A 16,505-nucleotide genomic window follows, 5' to 3' on the forward strand; every position below is an offset into this window, starting at 1 on the left:
GGCGAGGCTGGTCTCGGCCAGATGGTCAACAAACTTCAATCCACACCATATTCTGCACACAGGTACCTGACTTGGAGGTCATCACTGCAGTAAATGTTGCAGTATTTCCTGCAAGTCTACTGTGCTCCAGATCATGAAACGTCTTTTTTTTTCGCAAATCGGCGATGCACGCGACGCCACTACCAAATATTAATAAATTATATTAAACTACCTATACTCCAAAGTAAGAGTGGACAACCTCTCAAAGCTTGAGAGAGAGTTTTGGCCCAAAAGAATAACATTGTAAATTACGACGACGAAAAATCAATCGAATTCAAGGTATTTCGCGTTATTTTCGCTAGAAGACAAAGACGAAATTTGCTGCCACTCCAGTGTTTTCTTGATTAGACCTACCCCTACACATGACTATAGTTTGTAAGTCGATTTGAAGATATCGATTTTTTGGTTTGCGAACCCTACCCTACACTGTTAAAACAGGGGAGTAGCAGTAACTATGGGAGTAAAATATTTTACTCTAAAAGGGGAGTTCGGATTAGCTACTAGGAGAGTAACAGTAACCCACTAAGGGTAAAGAGAACTCCAAGTAAGTGAAAGCACCAAACTGAAGAGTTCTCATTACCAGCTAGCTAGTAACTAAGATGAACTCAGTGAGCCAGTATATGAGCTATAGCTACTCAGTGAGGCCACATAGCTGAACTGCATGATGAGCCACTTATAGCTGTCTCACTATGATATTTTCTCCATTAACTAGCCAGTTCAATTCTAGCCACTCAATGTAAAAAGGAAAGTAATTATTTAGGTTTCCTTTTCAATGGCAGCCATTTACTGACTCATGTTTTATTTTACAGACTAACCAAGACATAGTGAAGGAAACAGGCAGTATGAAAGCAGGAGGACGAATTGTTACTCAAGAGTCAAGAATATTTTGAAATACGTGAATACCATTTCTATTACAAGCGCATTATTTAGAGTGAAGAGTATTACCATAGAAACGGCTTCTTTAACAACAGAACCGTGTTGAGTAGTTGAAAGCGGTTTGTTTCTCTGAGGAATTGTAGTGCTTAAAAGGTGATACTAAAGTGTTTACTTGTTCGTGAATAATTACTGGACGTTCACTATCTCGTTCATTCTTTCTTCAGGCACGTTTGAGCTCATATCTGAGTCGTCTCGTGTGACACGCCGGGTTTATTAAACTGGCTCAAACGGAAGTCACCACTGCTCGTGAGGGTTTAGGCGCCTTATCGTGACACAGCAGAAATAGTTCAAGACTCAGGGAAAGAGAATAAAATTCGGCGGACTCAGCCGTATCACTGACTAGTACGTACAGTATTCAGCCCACTCACCGCTAGCTACTAGTATTCAGTGTGTAAGAAGTAGAAGACTTGAGGGAGGAGAGGAAAGCCACCTAGCTTAAACATGACGTACATATCATGTCCGTCTGTTTTCAGTAGACGTTAGCTGCCGGACACAATGATATTGCTGGTAAGGTCAGTAGCCTGTATCATTGTCAGTGTCTTTACATAATTACATGCAGATTCACTGGAATTAACTAGTAAGATATATCGTCTGCAGTTAACAAGAATCTTTATGATACAATGTACATTGTGTGTCTTCGACTTCATCAACTTTCCAAGACCTGTAAGGAGATAATGTTTATAGTTACGTAAGCACATATTTACTTTTTTAGCACTGATGTCTCAATGTCACTGAGAACATAGAATTTAAACGACATCCAGTAAGTGTGCTAACATACAGTGACTGTGCATCAATCTGTAAACATATATTACAGGTGCCACAAGAAATCAGTGAACAAGTAGACAAACAAAATGATGAACTCCAGGTAGCAAAAATGTGCTGTTTTGCATGATAGCAACTGTGGTTATTTTAGTTTACACTACCAATGCTGCTGGTCTGGCAGAATTGTTTTTACAACTTTGTTGGCAACTGCGTGTGATGTACCTTCAGCCATACAGGTAACAAGTGTGTGATTGTTGAATATTTCTTTACTATACTGCTATTTACTACAGCTGATAACATGTCATGTGACAGGCAGTAACTCCAGTGAAGTGTCGTTTGCTGATGATGAAATGAAGCCTTGCTACTGATCTCTTGAGTGACTTTCCAATAATAAAGCTGGATATTGTAAACATTTTGTTACAGTTTTGCTGTATGTCTTAAACATCATTTGAGATTTTATACAGAGTCATTTGTAGAATTTCATGGAGTAAAGGAAACACCTTGCATGCTTATGTGAACTCTCCTAGAGTAACTAAAACTCCCTACAATAGATTTTTCAAAGGGTTCCTGTTGCTCCTTTGCAGGGTGTTAGTTACTCTCCACAAAAAGATAGGGGTGTTAAATCCTCCCTACACTGGGAACTCCCCTAGGGGAGTAACAGTTACTCCTTATTTTTAACAGTGTAGTGCACTGTTAAAACAGGGGAGTAACAGTAACTATGGGAGTAAAATATTTTACTCTAAAAGGGGAGTTCGGATTACTAACAGTAACCCACTAAGGGTAACAGAACTCCAAGTAAGCGAAAGCACCAAACTGAAGAGTTCCCATTACCAGCTAGCTAGTAACTAAGGTGAACTCAGTGAGCCAGTATATATATATATATATATATATCAAGACTCACGGTAGTGAGTCGCGCGGCCAGTAAAGCAGAAACGCGCGCCGCAGACAATAAATGACGCGACCACTACGTGAGGATTTTACAAAAACGAACGTTGTCAAATTCGGCCTTCCTGTAATCCACCCGTCACTTACGCTATCCCTCTGAAACTCTGGAGTTGAACTCATCGTGTCACTAGTAACTACCACACAAGCAGTGAAGCAAATCCATGCCGATTGTTTCGTGATCGAGGTTGCCGACATCAAAGGTGAAGTTTCATTTTTTTTTTTTTTATCGCATGCGGTTAGACGCAACCGCAGGTGTATGCCTTGCGTTCCTTTGTGCATTCCGAACATTGGTCGCCCTGTTATCGCTTCAGTATTCACTCAATCACCTCAAGATTCACATCATCGATTTCACCATACATGATTACCCTAAAGTCGTGATTTCAGCACCAAACGAAGTTTCAGTCGTCCTCAGTCGACCTAGAGGCCAAATACAAATCCCAGATTGTTGTTTTCCGCAATACTCGCTTGGCATGTAGGGCAATGTGTCTTTAAACTGTTCTAAAAGTTTCGTTCAGATTGAAACATTTGTTTTCGAGAATGGCTAGTTTGAAATTTGAATTTAGTCGCCCCCACGTCATTTGCTCTCTAAGAATTTTACTCGGAATTTAAAGAATGACGCAGAGCACAACTGCGGTCACTGGGTATTGATGAACTGGCGCTCTATGTAGTTAATAGCCACCAAGAAGTGTGCTGCCATAGATTATAGTCCATAGATATAATCTATGGTGCTGCATACCATCCTTCGTTTTGAAATTAGTCGCCCCCACATAATTTGTCCTCTAAAAGCGCGGCATAAAGAATGACACAAGAGTACAACTGCGGTTACCAGTTGTTGACACAAGCTGTGAGTAATTAGCACATGTAGCTAGCTTAAAAAAAAGGAAGTGTGCAAAATCGCCTAATACAATTGTCACCATGCATTATTGCATTTTATAGCACCCCCACACAAAATTACACATGTAATTACAACATACAGAGGAGACACATGAATACCAAACACTTTTCACAACAATAATGTAAGAATTGTACAATAATGACTGTAATATAACTGCTATGCAAATGTTTTCCAGTGGCCCGCCATGGTAGCAAGTCTCACATGACGGCATGTATATTCATCCAAGGGAGTAACGAGTAAGTATGATGACAAAAAGTTGGTATGACTTCATTTGTAGAATCCAGATGAGTGGGTGTGGCTCCAGCATGTCTAAACGGTTAACAAACATTCCTGTTATAAATACGTGCTAGAGTTGCAATAGTATAGTATTTAAATGCAATAATACATAGTCTCCATTACATCACTATCAAACGACACTAAGTGGAGGATATTGTTGCATCTCTAATATGTACACTCTATCTATCAGTACAACCTGTCTTAATGGCCACTAGTATAGAAAGACAACCACTCTTGAAAAGCCAATTCCAATTGAGAATTTATACACTGTTACCTGCTGAATGAGTGAAGGTGGCAATAAACAAGTTCCACCGTAATTTATACACGTGATCTGATCCTGTATACTCTGTCAGTGGATGAGATCCACTTGGCCAGGACAAAATGTGACTCAAGTGCCCTGGATGATCCATACTCAACCAACTTATGACCCAGTGGCACAATGGAACTGACTATTTATAGAGAATACAATTATATTTATTTCTAAGATGTGTGGATGTGTGGACACATTACAACACATTACATGTACATACAAGACATGCTACGTACTGTTTTAGAAATTCAAGTCACCACATTATACACGTACCAGTCAACAATGCTTCATAGTGCCCATCAGTAAACCTGAAGAAAAGTTACGAAAAATAAAAATTCACATAAGTACAATGAAACCTCATTAATATGGCAGGCTGTGGGACCAAAAAATTTGGCCTGAATAACAAGGTGGCCTTATTAATGAGGTCATAAGTAATGCTTAGCTATATTTGGGACCTACTAGAGGTGGCCAATATAATGAGGTGGTCTTATTAAAGAGGTCGCCACTAAGTGAGGTTTCACTGTACATATAGTTCACAATATTAATGGTTAACAATATACGCTGAAACCTGCAGGTCACTTCTTGTGGAAGATTGCTCTCTACACAAAATGACACATTCAGAGATTGTATTTAGATGGATGATACAGTAATGCATTGTGACTTCAATACTTGTGATGTGTCACTGCTGGGCAGCAACCATATACACGGCACTGCCACATTGCACTTGCTCGCACACACAATTTTGCTAAAGATTTTACAAATTGATAATTAAGGGGTGTGGCAACTAGCTGTTTCGCTCGCAAGACTGTGTGGCAGCTGTTTCCCTTCTGTACAAGTGGCCACCAAGACAGGTCCACTGTGGATGAAAGCCAGGCATTAGATATTTGGTATTTCATGTGTTGAAGACATTCCAGGGCTTCTGGTAGTCTCAAATCTCACCACAGTTTAACTCAGGCAGTGTTGTGGTCACCACTAAACTACTGGAATGCTGTGTTATGTTCATCTTATGCTTGGCTACTATATTGTAGAACTGAAAAGGATACTCTGAAAAATATATCCTATGGATAATGACTTCATCACTTTCTTCATCAGGAGCTTATAAGGACCAATAGTGAAACTTTTTACACTTGGGGCTGACAGTCAACTGCCTATGTCTGAAGCAGTGCTTTTGGTGCTCTAACAGATTGGCTGCCCCCTTGCTACCAGCACTCACTGTCTCCTACGCTGTCATACACTAAATCCATCTCTATAGCCAGTTAGAACAGCATGCTTCTTACCTTTTTTTAAGGCCGCTTAATGCAGCCACCTCTTTAAAAGGCAAGGTCAGAAAATTTTGTCCCTACGGCCTGAATAATGACCAGTTTTCACTGTACTATTAGTGATTAGTGATCATGGGGGATTATTTATTAAGATATACAAACGCTACAACCTCTAAATATAGCAGTAAATTTTTTACCCTGGTCCAATGTCTCGTAATAATCGTGACTTCGTGAGAGACTCTACTGTGACAAATACATGTTTATCATGATATGTCTCGTGATATGTGCTAATCGCCTTTTTACAATTAAGTTTTACAACACAAATACATGTATAGTTAAACTCACCAATTGCGACTAAATCCCTTCAACACGAAAAGACAAGTAATGAGACAACCTTGGAGACAACAGCCACACAAGCTCGCACCATAGATAATAGACACCCCTACTGTCTATTATCTATGCTCGCACACAAGCCTATTCTGGTGCGTTTATTTAGTAGTAATATAAATTTTAAAGGCGTTTATTTACAACAGGACATAATTACGCGCCCCTCTATTGTCTTTGTACATACTTGCCTTTTCTTTACTATTCTCATTTCATTTCACAAGATCTCTTGGCAGGGGCGTAGCTTCTTCACTTGAATTAGTCAATGCTTGAAGTAGATCGAGATACTCTAATAGAACAGTCACATTTCTACAAGTGCCATATTTTTATATTGTAAAGTCTGTAAGTAGCTAGTAATTTAAACTATACTAAGCAAAAGTTGTAACTATGCTAAATATTGATTGCTGTGTTACAGCTGTTTTGTGACTGCTCTAATAGAGTATTTTGATCGTTTCAATGCAGTACAAGATGAAAGGCAAAGCGTTGTTAAGGGTTTAATAGTTAAAATGGGTGTTAGTTGACTGCAGTTGCATGCCACTAACAGGGCCGCCCTGAGAAATTAGAGGGCCCGGGGAAAAGAGTTAAAGAGGGGCCCAGGGGCAAGGAAGGGTCTAGATCCTGACTGCTCTATTAGAGTATATCTATCTTTCTTTAAACAGGTATTCAAGTGGCCCCTTTCGGGCTGTGGTAGGGGGAAAAATACCCCAGTTACCCCAATGTGGGCGGCCCTGGCCACTAAAATTACAGTTATATTTTAATATTCTGTCACTGTAATCTGGGGTTTCTGTCAAAACCATGGAAACTCACCTACTGTTATCAACAGTACATTGCTTATTCTAACAAAAAGTATTGAAATCCCATCCAAAAACAGCTTATAGCTGTAAAAAAAGTGCGCGTCCAAGTAAAGCAGAGTTAACTGCGACAAAAAGTAATGATATCATAATGCGGCCATGTGCGAGGTGTGCAAGTTGTAAAATTAATATTAGCTAATCAGATAATACAATGTTATTGTTAAAGTGTTAATGAGAACTATGTGATGCTGCTAGTTTTTAAGTGTGTGAGCATCTTCATAAATGCCACATAAATTTAATTCTCAATAAAGCAATGTGTATAGATTCTCTGATAGTAATAAATAGTTTGAGTTTGGCCGCCTTTCCTGTATACAGCAATGCTACGAACAAAGGAAAGGTGGCCAAACTCAAACTATTTATTACTATCAGAGAATCTATACACATTGCTTTATTGAGAATTAAATTTATGTGGCATTTATGAAGATGCTCACACACTTAAAAACTAGCAGCATCACATAGTTCTCATTAACACTTTAACAATAACATTGTATTATCTGATTAGCTAATATTAATTTTACAACTTGCACACCTCGCACATGGCCGCATTATGATATCATTACTTTTTGTCGCAGTTAACTCTGCTTTACTTGGACGCGCACTTTTTTTACAGCTATAAGCTGTTTTTGGATGGGATATATATATATAGCTAGCTACTGAGGCTGAACTGAATGATGAGCCACTTATAGCTGTCTCACTATGATATTTTGTCCATTAACTAGCCAGTTCAATTCTAGCCACTCAATGTAAAAAGGAAAGTAATTATTTAGGTTTCATTTTCAATGGCAGCCATTTACTGACTCATGTTTTATTTTACAGACTAACCAAGACATAGTGAAGGAAACAGACAGTACGAAAGCAGGAGGACGAATTGTTACTCAAGAGTCAAGAATATTTTGAAATACGGTATGTATAATTATTAAATACCATTTCTATTACAAGCGCATTATTTAGAGTGAAGAGTATTACCATAGAAACGGCTTCGTTAACAACAGAACCATGTTGAGTAGTTGAAAGCGGTTTGTTTCTCTGAGGAATTGTAGTGCTTAAAAGGTGATACTAAAGTTTTTACTTGTTCGTGAATAATTACTGGACGTTCACTATCTCGTTCATTCTTTCTTCAGGCACGTTTGAGCTCATATATCTGAGTCGTCTCGTGTGACACGCCGGGTTTATTAAATCATGATGAGGCGTGTTTGATCATGTTCGTAGCTCCCAGAAACTTCTCTTCGCAACCCGCGACTCGAGCTGCGTTTGACTGGCCTGTAATTGATGAAGAACTGTTTTCGTTATGTCACCAGTACGAGAAGCACTGATCTGTGGTGCCATATCAACTAATGAAGAGGCTTCGACTTTTCCGAATCTAGTTGGCGCTCACCTTCGTAATTCTGGCGTTTTGACAGAAGATTCTCCACCTGGACCACATCGAGACCGAGCCATTATTCGTTTGCCCGAACGTCTTCGACGGTTAAAAAGTGATTTGAGACGCTGTGGTTCCAACCAACTTATGACTGCTGTGCGTTTACACAACAAGACTCTGCGTGCTGCCAAAAGAGATACCTTACGTCGTTCTACTGCTAGAGAAGAGAAGTCTTTTCGCAAAAACCCGTGGAACTTTGCTCAGGAAGCTTGTCGTCCACCTGATAAAACCGCTCCTGATTTTTCTGCACAGACATGCTTACAATACTTTGAGTCTGTGATGTCATGCCCAGCCTCATATCATGGCCTTCCTGATTGGATTTCTGAAGTTTGGCGATTCTCAGATCTTACATCTGAGTTTGATATGTCTCCTATTCGTCCAAGTGAAGTCAAGCGAGTTTTGAAAAAATGTTCGTCGTCTGCTCCAGGTACTGATGGAATCACTTATTTTCATTTGAAGAAACTTCCCAGTTGTCACAACTTTCTAGCTACTCTGTACTCCAAGATTCTTCTACAATCTCATTCTGCTCCTACATCATGGTGTCAGGGCAAAACCATATTACTGTATAAGAAAGGTGATGCTAGCCTTCCTAAGAATTTCCGTCCTATTATGTTAACATCAGTAATTGGGAAACTTTTTCATCATAATTATATTGTCACTACGCTTAGAGAAGTTTGTTTTAACGAACAAATTGCTTGATGCTTCCATCCAAAAAGGTTTTCTTTTTGGAATCAACGGCACAATGGAATACATCTTTAGTATTGACTCCCTGTTAGCCAATGCAAGGTCTTCCAAGAAGCCCATTATTATGTCTTTCCTTGACCTGAAAAATGCTTTTGGTTCAGTTTGCCATCAGTACCTTTTCGATATTCTACAATACTTGCAATTGGAACTACCATCTGCTTTTATTTCATATATTATCAGTTGCTATTCTCATCTCTGTGCCTATGTTTCCACAGCTGATTGGAACACAACAATATTCCAAATTAATAGGGGAGTGTTCCAGGGAGATCCACTGTCTCCCCTTTTGATTAACCTAGCTATCAATCCATTGTTTGTTTTCCTTTCAAAGTCAGAACATTGTGGGTACTCTGCTGAGTTATTTGCTCCCCATTCAACTGATTTACCTCCGCCTGGTGTACCTATTTATGTTTTTTGGTCTGATTCTTGTACAGACTCTCCTGCTGGTTGGTACAGAGCTACTGTCACCTCCTATCATTGTGATGGTTCCTGTAGTTTACATTTTGACAACGGTAATATAGAGCCGTCAGTGGATTTACATACTGTTGAGTGGTGTTTTACTGGTCATTACCGTAAGAACTTTCGAGTCGATAAACCGATTAACACCCAACCTTCAGCTTCTGTTAGGGCAGCTTTTGTTGAACCAAAGACGTGTTCCTCCAATGTTCACAAAGCAAAAGGTTTTGCTGATTATTTGACTGTCATTTCTAGTAAAGTTGACTTACATCTACAAGCTCTTACTTCATTACTGATGAAAGCTGCTGACATCTGCTTTGAGTTTCAACCTCCCAAATGCATATCCCTTAATTTTAATGGCCATCTTGTCGTGCCCACTACAGAGTTCTCAATGTCTAATGGTAATACTATCAATATCTGTAGTATTAACTGTACAAAATTTCTAGGTAAGACAATTGGTATTTCTCCCACTGCTAATATCTGTAGTATTAACTGTACCTAATTTCTAGGTGACAATTGGTATTTCTCCCATTTCTCCCACTGCTATCAATTGAACAGTTGTCAATTGGTATTTCTCCCACCACTAGCTGGCCTCTGACAACATCAAACAGCAAATCTTATTGTATCTCCAGCATATTGACAACTGTTCTATTAGAGAGGAATACAAAGTGTGGATCTTTAAAACTTTGTTACATCTTTTCTTCACTTTCATATTGCTGTGGAGAGGCTTACAATGTCATCCATTCAATCTGCTCAATCATCTGTGCTGAGGTTTGTGAAACAGTGGCTAAATTTACCTCGTAATTGCACTCCATGAACTGTTTTCCATCCTGATGTTTTAAACCTTCCTTTCTTGCCTCATCTTAAGGAATCCGCTAAGCTATCTTATATCCTGGCTGTTGAATGCTCTGTTGACTCAATTATTGTTGAATTGCGGCATTCTCTCTTGTCTAATGTCTTTCAGGATGCACCAGATGTTGTTTTTGATGCTCTTTCTGCTGCTAAATCTTCAGTTTCTAACATCCATTCCTCTACTTTTAAAAGCAAGGCTCGTACCAGTTTACAGTCCTCTCATGTTCACTATTGGAATTCCACTCTTGAACCATTGACTGTACAGAATAAATTCCTGGATATAGTTGCCCTAGAACAAAATTGTCCCTTGTGGAAGAGATTAATGTATGATTTACCTGAAAAGCAACTTTCTTTCTCATTGCGTGCCGGTTGTGACACCTAACCAACACCTATGAATCTGGCTCGCTGGAATATAATCACTAGTCCAGTTTGTACCCTTTGTCACTGTACTCAACCAACAACTAACCATATTTTAACTGGTTGTTCCATTGCACTTGATCAAGGCAGATACACTTGGCGTCATGACTCTGTTCTGCAGGTTCTTGTTCGCAACTTTAAGAAAGATTTACCACCATGTTATAAGATTTATGCAGATCTTCCTGGCCACAAGGCAAGTGTTATATTAGTCCCCCAAATACCATTCCACCTCATATTACATCTACCTTAAGCAGACCTGATCTTGTGGTAGTTTCCACGGATTCCATCACATTATTAGAACTCTCTGTAGTTACTAATACTGAACATCACCTTTTAGCTGCAAGGAACCTTAAAGAAGATCGCTATGGTTCTTTACTGACTGACCTTCAATAGGCTGGATTTTCAGTTAATCTTGTGACAATTGAGGTTGGCTGTTTGCAGACATGCCAACTCTCACGCATTAGGCGTGAGTCTCACTCTTTGGCTAGTAATCTCATGCCTAACCCTATGTTTCTCACTCTATCAGCTTATTTCTCACGCATTTGTCATGCTTCATCTGCTTCATCATTAGCTCTGTGCTTAAAATTGGACAGACCTATGCTTATTTTTATAGTTTGAGCATGCATCGACCTTTTTTTTCTTTTTTTTTGGTCTTCACTACCAAAAATCGTGGAGCTGCACTGGATGGAGTCTGGTCCACATGGCTGGTAGTATTTGAGGTCTAACTCCTAAAATTGTTCAGAGGTTGGCATCTCTGTGTTTGGGCCATTTCATGCCACAGACTGTCTCTAAACTAAGCGATGTATGCCATCTACCAAAGAATACTATTCGTTGTATTCTTCAGCAAGCAGCTCGTGTTGCAATCTCCTGTTCATATAGGATCTTTAATTCCCGTGCTTCCACTACTTGGGATGTAGTTGATCTGTTTACCTGTTGAGAAGCCATGTATAACTGTTTAGTTTTGTATGTAGTTTTTTTTTTTGGTCTTGCCAGGGCTTCATACTTTTTAGTAATAACTTGGTAACCCTGAGACTGTACCCCTGACCCCTTGTAATTATTTGTTCATGTAATTGTCAATTATTATGACGTTTATCTCTCTCTGGCTCCAACGGAAGTCACCACTGCTCGTGAGGGTTTAGGCGCCTTATCGTAACACAGCAGAAATAGTTCAAGACTCAGGGAAAGAGAATAAAATTCGGCGGACTCAGCCGTATAACTGACTAATACGTACAGTATTCAGCCCACTCACCGCTAGCTACTATTCAGTGTGTGACTCAGTGTAAGAAGGTGAAGACTTGAGGGAGGAGAGGAAAGCCACCTAGCTTAAACATGGTGTACATATCATGTCCGTCTGCTTTCAGTTGACGTTAGCTGCCGGACACAATGATATTGCTGGTAAGGTCAGTAGCCTGTATCATTGTCAGTGTCTTTACATAATTACATGCAGATTCACTGGAATTAACTAGTAAGATATATCGTCTGCAGTTAACAAGAATCTTTATGATACAATGTACATTGTGTGTCTTCGACTTCATCAACTTTCCAAGACCTGTAAGGAGATAATGTTCATAGTTACGTAAGCACATATTTACTTTTTTAGCACTGATGTCTCAATGTCACTGAGAACATAGAATTTAAACAACATCCAGTAAGTGTGCTAACATACAGTGACTGTGCATCAGTTTGTAAACATATATTACAGGTGCCACAAGAAATCAGTGAACAAGTAGACAAACAAAATGATGAACTCCAGGTAGCAAAAATGTGCTGTTTTGCATGATAGCAACTGTGGTTATTTTAGTTTACACTACCAATGCTGCTGGTCTAGCAGAATTGTTTTTACAACTTTGTTGGCAACTGCGTGTGATGTACCTTCAGCCATACAGGTAACAAGTGTGTGATTGTTGAATATTTCTTTACTATACTGCTATTTACTATACAGCTGATAACATGTCATGTGACAGGCAGTAACTCCAGTGAAGTGTCATTTGCTGATGATGAAATGAAGCCTTGCTACTGATCTCTTGAGTGACTTTCCAATATTATAAAGCTGGATATTGTAAACATTTTATTACAGTTTTGCTGTATGTCTTAAACATCATTTGAGATTTTATACGGAGTCATTTGTAGAATTTCATGGAGTAAAGGAAACACCTTGCATGCTTATGTGAACTCTCCTAGAGTAACTAAAACTCCCTACAATAGATTTTTCAAAGGGTTCCTGTTACTCCTTTGCAGGGTGTTAGTTACTCTCCACAAAAATATAGGGGTGTTAAATCCTCCCTACACTGGGAACTCCCCTAGGGAGTAACAGTTTCTCCTTATTTTTAACAGTGTGGGCTTTGCTAATTAACAATAATAATAATAATACGCGTATAGGAAGCCCGTATAGGTATACGCGTATGGGACAAATACGCATGTGGGCCACAACATATACATTAAGTAATACGTGTGCCACTGTGACTACTGTCATTCCTCATTTAAGAGAAAGTCTGAAGCACTGAAAACAGAGAGTAAATCCCTAGTTATTTCAATGTTGAGAATGTATTAAGGCTTATACTGGCATGCCTGGTGTCAAATGTTGCCAGAATATTATATACAGAGCTACTGATGCATATCAGCTACGATATTATATGATAAGAGTATTGGTACACAACAAACGCACTTTTAGTCTGAGTTATGGGTTAGTGAAGAATAGTGTATAGAGTCAACTATCAATTACCTGGCACTATGGTTTTCGAACAGCTGCCACTCACTTCATGGAAATCCAACAGCTTAGGTCATTATATTACGAAGTAGCCTACACTAAGCAGCCATTATCCTCCAATAATCAGGTATGTAGGGTTAATAGCGTACGAGCTGCAGCTATAATAGTATGCAAGGTCCGACAAATTCCAGGTTCGAACAAAACCATCCATTTACGAACATTGCATTTTACTACCAGAAAACAATGCCCATTTTTTTTCTAATTTATGTATAATATACCTGCGTTCATTAGCTACCAATGATCAGAAAATGGTTTCGATATCTTTGGAGTACGGGCCTTACAATATAATGGTGGCGGTGTTTTCATTTGTTAAGAACACGATTTCTTCTTTAAAAATAGATACCGATTCATCTATTGAAATTATCTGGACATATCTAAATGTCGGTAAAAACAGTGATGTCATTGTTGGATGCTTTTATTGTCCTCCCCACTCAACTGACACAGTTCTTGAGGACTTGCAATCTTCCTTAGTGTCCATAAAGCAGAAATATCCTCATGCCCGTATCATCCTCGGTGGTGATTTTAACTGCCCTGGTATTGATTGGGAACATGGTACTCTAACTGAATCATATATTTCATGTCATTTCCATCAAAAACTTATTACACTAGCACATGATACCCAGATGTCACAGCTAGTCACCTTTCCTACAAGAGCCCATAATACATTAGACCTATTGTTTACTACTCATCCTGACTCTGTACTATCCTGTCATCCAGCACCAGGGTTAAGTGATCATGATGCAGTATTAGCAACCATTCAAATTCCCTATCATATTTCGAAGAAACCTTCCCGAACAACCTCCCTTTATAAATTGGCAGATTGGGACACAATCAGAGAAAAACTATGCAACCTTTCTCATACCTATTTTGAATCAAATCGCATGTCATCTCCAAGCTTGGAAGAAAACTGGACCTTTTTTATGTAGAATCTTCAGCAAATTATTGAAGACCACACTCCCACCAAAACATCAAGTACTAGAACTCACTTACCATGGATGTCTAACACTTTGAAACGGCTAATCCGAAAGAAGCAAAGACTGTATAATCGAGCCAGGCGCTATCATCGTGACACTGATTGGTCCGAATACAAATTGCTGCAGAAAGAGGTAAACTTTAAACTTAAACACCAGCACAAAACATATGTGACAAATCTTGTATCATCATCACACAACAGAAAATCTCTTCGGCACTACCTGAAAACCCGTAAGCAAGATAACAATGGCATTGGTACATTAATACATCCCGAAAATGGCAATGCTTTAATACACCCAATTGAAAAGGCAACTGTTTTAAATGATCATTTCAAATCTGTATTCACAACTGATGACGACAGCAGTACCATTCCTGACAAAGGTCCTTCATTACATCCATCTCTACCAGCATTTGAAATCACTGAACAAGGAGTTTACAACATTCTAACCAACTGTGATCCATCAAAATCTCCTGGTCCAGACTCCATACATCCACTTGTACTAAAGACAACAGCAGCTGAAATTTCTCCTATGCTTACTCACATATTTAAACAATCTGGAACTGTACCATCCCAATGGAAACATGCCTATGTCAGTCCAATATTCAAGAAAGGCCAAAAATCTGACCCAAAAAATATCGCCCCATCTCATTAACATCAGTAATATGCAAATCAATGGAACACATTATAGTAAGTCAAATAATGAAGCATCTGGAAGATCAAAATATTCTTTCTGACAGACAGTTCAGATTTAGGTCTAAGCACTCTTGTGAGTCACAATTATTTATCACCATCAATGACATTGCCAAACAAATAGACACAAATTTACAAGTTGATGCTGCAATACTAGATTTTTCTAAAGCTTTTGATAAAGTATCTCACTCAAGACTCCTCTACAAACTAAGGCACTATGGAATAAGAGGGAATGTATTACACTGGCTTGAATCCTTTCTTCACAGAAAGTTATAGTAGAAGGTTCTAAATCATCCACTTGTGATGTAACATCTGGTGTTCCCCAAGGGTCTGTTCTTGGACCAGTTCTATTCTTGATTTATATCAATGACATCATTGCCAACATCCAAAGTGAGATCCGTCTTTTTGCAGATGATATCCTTATTTACAAGACCATTAAAACACCACAAGACCATAAAATACTTCAAGATGATTTAAACTCACTGACAAGATGGGCAACTGACTGGATGATGGAATTCAACATCTCCAAATGTAAAATTTTACAGATAACAACACACCATAACAAGAGTACTTTCACATACAAAATGTCCGACATTCCACTGGCTACAGTATTAGAACACAATTACCTTGGAATCCGTCTCCACCACAAATTATCATGGGATCCTCACATCAATTACATCTGTAACAAGGCAAATCGACTCCTTGGATTCTTAAAAAGAAATCTCCACAATGCACCATCAGAAATTAAAGAACACGTCTACAAACAATTGCTCTTACCATCATTAGAATACTGCTAACCATCTGGGACTCCTATCATCACACTAGTATTAGTAAACTAGAAATGATTCAACACCGTGCTGCTCGTTTCGTTATGAACAAACCCTAGCACAGATCTAACCAAAACCATGATAGCATCACAGACATGTTAACCAGTCTTGAATGGCCTACACTTCAAAACAGAAGAACAATTGCTAGACTCACCTTCCTATTCAAGATTGTCAGGAACTTACTAGCAATACCTGATCATTGCTTACCGTCACCAACTCCAGTGTCCTCCACCCGTGCTCAACATCCTCTCAAGCTAACTCAATTGCAAACAAGAGTTGATGTGTACAAATACTCCTTCCTCCCTCGAACAATTATTCAATGGAACTCCCTTCAAATTCCTAACATCGACACAATAGATCTTGAAACATTTAAGAACGCTGTAAGTAATATAATATAATATGTGATTGTAATGCTCATTAGCGTGTTGCCCCTAGTGGGCTTTGCTAATTAACAATAATAATAATAATAATATTTGGCGGTATTTTCGAACGCCATTTATTTTTATTTAACCATACCCACCAGTAGATTTTATGCTTCTGCAAGAAATGCACCAGTGCTAAAGTACAGAAACCAGTAAATAAACACCTTGCATGTATAGAACTGTACTGTGAAGTTGATATCAAAGATATTTTCTTTGCTGCACTGCATTTTTAGCTCCTACACATGGAGATGAAAAGTGAAAAAATGAAGTAAGGAGGAGCAACCTC

At 38.8% G+C, this 16,505-nt stretch overlaps 3 long non-coding RNA genes across 8 annotated transcripts; 2 read left to right on the forward strand and 1 right to left on the reverse strand.

Annotated features, from left to right (window-relative positions):
- Positions 1 to 692: 692 nt before the first annotated feature.
- On the forward strand, positions 693 to 2,213 carry LOC136260858 (uncharacterized). Of its 4 annotated transcripts, XR_010703702.1 has the most exons (8): positions 693 to 934; positions 970 to 1,068; positions 1,140 to 1,482; positions 1,535 to 1,638; positions 1,688 to 1,735; positions 1,790 to 1,840; positions 1,889 to 1,973; positions 2,028 to 2,212. It is a non-coding gene; the product is annotated as an uncharacterized lncRNA (long non-coding RNA). The 4 variants fall into 4 exon arrangements; XR_010703701.1 differs by having other exon boundaries at positions 1,140 to 1,638; positions 2,028 to 2,213; XR_010703700.1 differs by having other exon boundaries at positions 1,535 to 1,735.
- Positions 2,214 to 3,563: 1,350 nt separating this feature from the next.
- Positions 3,564 to 5,901, reverse strand: LOC136261240 (uncharacterized). Its single transcript, XR_010703808.1, has 3 exons — positions 5,768 to 5,901; positions 4,400 to 4,471; positions 3,564 to 3,886 (listed from the first exon to the last, which is right to left on the reverse strand). It is a non-coding gene; the product is annotated as an uncharacterized lncRNA (long non-coding RNA).
- Positions 5,902 to 11,645: 5,744 nt separating this feature from the next.
- On the forward strand, positions 11,646 to 12,651 carry LOC136261716 (uncharacterized). 3 transcript variants are annotated; one of them, XR_010703995.1, is made up of 6 exons: positions 11,646 to 11,940; positions 11,988 to 12,091; positions 12,141 to 12,188; positions 12,243 to 12,293; positions 12,342 to 12,426; positions 12,483 to 12,651. It is a non-coding gene; the product is annotated as an uncharacterized lncRNA (long non-coding RNA). The 3 variants fall into 3 exon arrangements; XR_010703994.1 differs by having other exon boundaries at positions 11,646 to 11,935; XR_010703993.1 differs by having other exon boundaries at positions 11,890 to 12,091.
- Positions 12,652 to 16,505: the final 3,854 nt, after the last annotated feature.

Source organism: Dysidea avara, chromosome 7 (assembly GCF_963678975.1).
Source record: "Dysidea avara chromosome 7, odDysAvar1.4, whole genome shotgun sequence".
Classification (NCBI taxonomy): Eukaryota; Metazoa; Porifera; class Demospongiae; order Dictyoceratida; family Dysideidae; genus Dysidea; species Dysidea avara.